The sequence below is a fragment of the Sciurus vulgaris genome (assembly GCF_902686455.1).
Source record: "Sciurus vulgaris genome assembly, chromosome: X".
Classification (NCBI taxonomy): Eukaryota; Metazoa; Chordata; class Mammalia; order Rodentia; family Sciuridae; genus Sciurus; species Sciurus vulgaris.
This window is the reverse complement of record NC_136471.1, coordinates 20,466,266-20,469,541: the sequence shown is the minus strand read 5'-3', so window position 1 is coordinate 20,469,541 and position 3,276 is coordinate 20,466,266. Positions and strand designations below refer to the sequence as shown.

General features: G+C 35.9%; 1 pseudogene across 1 annotated transcript; it reads left to right on the top strand.

Moving 5' to 3' along the window:
* Positions 1–2,043: 2,043 nt before the first annotated feature.
* Positions 2,044–2,772, top strand: LOC306651521 (transmembrane protein 126A-like; annotated as a pseudogene). Its single transcript has one exon. The product of its transcript is annotated as a transmembrane protein 126A-like (transcript).
* The last annotated feature ends 504 nt before the right edge of the window (positions 2,773–3,276 follow it).

The window sequence follows — 3,276 nt, the reverse complement described above, 5'->3', positions numbered from 1 at the left end:
CTATGCAATATGTTCTTAGTTATGTAGAATAATTTCAGCTTAGTCCAAGTATACATAAAGTCCATATTATTTGTCTTGAGTCACTTTTGTCCTCAAGCCTACCTTTCCAACAAAAGAGGGAAATATTAGAGGGAGCAATATCCACTTCTGAAAGGAGTTTCATTAAACCACACTTTTCCTGTAGTTGTTTCCCATGATGTATTCAGTAGTAAGCCCTACACATTTATTCTGTAAAGTGATGGTTTTGTCCTTGAAATTGGGATATAAACATAGTCTGCAGATCACATTTTATCGGAGAAAAAAAGATGTCCATATAGCAAGGAATTATCTGAAATAGCAGTGCAAGAGTTACTTAAATTCATTCACACTAACATGAACTGGGTCTACATAATCAAAGTGAAGTGGAGAATTAAAGCAATTTGAGATAATTCAGGCCAGAAAAATCTACCCCCAAACCTTTCACCTAATTGCATCAATTATCTAATTGAAGCAAACCTTGGGGAATCAGAGATTGAATTATTCTGATAATTGATTTAATTTTCATTTAGTTTGTGTATGAAAATACACCCACACACAATCTACCTTGAAGCTTTCTATTTAGTGGCAAGCTAATGCAACCTCCATCTGATATAATTTGTCACTTGTGGTTTCCTCACATTGGTATATACCAAGCATAAGTTTTCCTTGGCAAGGCCATAATACAGCTCTGGGAGGAAAATTTTGACTTCCTACAAATTGAATTATGTAAGTGAATATTAATCTCTTTTTGAGGTGAGGAATGAAAAATTCCTACATTTCAAATGAAAACATGTTCATTGATTTTTTCTTTTATTTTCTTTCTTTAAAAATGATATTGCAGTTTTTGGTATATCTGAAATTTTGCAAAAGAAGCTGGAAATCTTTAGTTGGAGAGAAGTCCAGGGGAGATATTTTCTTTTCAGTTCTGCTAATTTGATGAGAGAGTATTAATATAGTGTGTTGGTACAGAACTCCAAAGACTCCAAAGAGCACTAAATATACATTTCCCCATAGTAACTAAACTCTGAGTTGGTGGTAAGGGCCCACTAGTTACTACCTCAGTTCTTGAAAAAAAATTTCCTCCTGCTTTCTTGTCCAGTTACTACAAAATTTAAGAAACTCAGAACCAGCAACAATTTTTCTCTTCAGATGATGCCAATAATTGGTACATGAAAACATTTTCAATTCAAACTGTCAAAAACAGAGGAACAGTGATTACTAGAATTTGGGAAGAATAGAAAAGTATAGGGAGGTTGGATAAAAGGTAGCAAAACATGGAAGGAATAAATTCTAGTGTTCCACAGCACATTTGGGAACTATAGTTTATAATAACCTATTGTATACTTTATGAAGAACTGGAATAGAAGAGCTCAAAAGTTCCAAACATAAATAATACCCAAGTTATTTTGCTCTATTGTGTGCATGTACAAATATGTAACAATGAACCCTAACATTATGTACAACTATAATGCATCAGTAAAAATTTGGAAAAAAGAGAAAAAGAAATGATAAAGAAATAGAAAATCTAATTACCCTGATGTGATCATACACACTGCATACAGGTGTTGAAATATCACACTGTACCCAATAAATATTTATTTATATATTATATATAAAAATCACTACATGTTAATAAAATATAGTTTAAAAATTAGAAACACATGTGTAAGACAATTGTAGGAGTTGTTTCATTCAACAAACACTTAGTGGGACCCAGCTGAGCCCTGCAGAAGATAAAGTGGGTCTTTGCCCTCTAGAAATCTTTGACCTCATTTCAAAGAGAGACATACTAGGCTATGAGGCATGGACTTTAGATTTAGGGTAATAGAACACTATTCAAGATTTATAATCAGGGAAATGAAATATGTGAGATCACTTCACTTTTTTAATGGGAAGAGGGAAGGATGACAAGAACAAATGCAGGAGGACCAATTACAAGGTGTTGTGGTGGTCCTGGTAGGAGAGGATGCACTGGAAGAAGATAAAAGTTAAGAAAGACATTAGAGAGGAGTAACAGAGTAAAGGTTGTAGCTTAAACCCTGGCATGTTGGAGGAAGAACTGGAGAGGCACTGGCTGCTGGGGGAGAACAACAGGGTCAAGATGGAAAACCATAAACCACATAATACCATAAGGGAAAACTCAATTTTTGATATCATAGCCAGAAAAATTGAACTACTACCAGAAGCAGTAAGGAATCTACTTGAACATGGATCCACGTATATCGGACTCAATGCTGCTTTCTGTGACCTAATAGCAAACCGTCTTTTTCAGTGCATCTTACATGGGACACAGGCCCAAATAGCTGCTGGTTTACCAATGTCAGTGTTCCCATTTTTGAAAGCAAATGCATCTTTCAAAAGTTTTGTAAGTTTACCTTTGAGTACAGGTGAACTGCACTGTGAAACCTGTATCATGACATGGAGCGGACTTGTTGGTTTTGTTTTTAGGAGGACTGTACCCTGTTTTCTTGGCTATACTTGTAAATGGTGGTCTAGCAGCCAGGTATCAATGAGTCCTGCTACCAAAGAAAGGAAACACTTTAACTTACTGGATTAGAATTTCTAAGCCTATCTTCAGAAAGATGTTATTTCCCATTTTACTTCCGATTATGTTTGCAGCATACCTTGGGTCTAGACAATATAAAGTATTTACAAAGACCCTTCAGTTACCTGATCCTGGCTTGGAAATTCACTGATTTTAAGCAAATGTGTATACAAAAATAAAATTGTAAAGACAACCTGTATCTCTAATGTTTAAAAAACAGACTTATAATAAAAAAGAAAGACATTAGAAAAGAGACTCAACGAGATATGGTGATCAACTGGATGTGGAGGCTGGAAGAGGAGAGAGATGTTCAATAAGACTCCTTGGTTAGTGTGGTTAGTAGATATGGTAACTGGATGAATGGTGATGCCATTCACTAAGCCAAGAAATGCAGGAAGAGCAGTAGGTTTTATGTAGAAAGAGGGAATTGGTTCAGTTGGAACTTGTAGAGTTTGAGGTAAGAGGCAATAGTATGTTCATGTGGAGATCCAGTAGGCAATGGGCCATGTGAGGCTTAGACTCAGGTGGGAGCTCTGAGCTGGAGGCATTCAGGTGCAAGCCTTCACTAATACAGTTGATAACTAAAGCAATGGGAAAGATTAACATGTCCCAGGGGAGTGTGTATAGACTGTAGAGATAATGGTCCTGAATAGAAATGGAAGACATAACATTATGTAAGTGGCAAATACAGGGAAAAGAGCCCACAAAAAGAC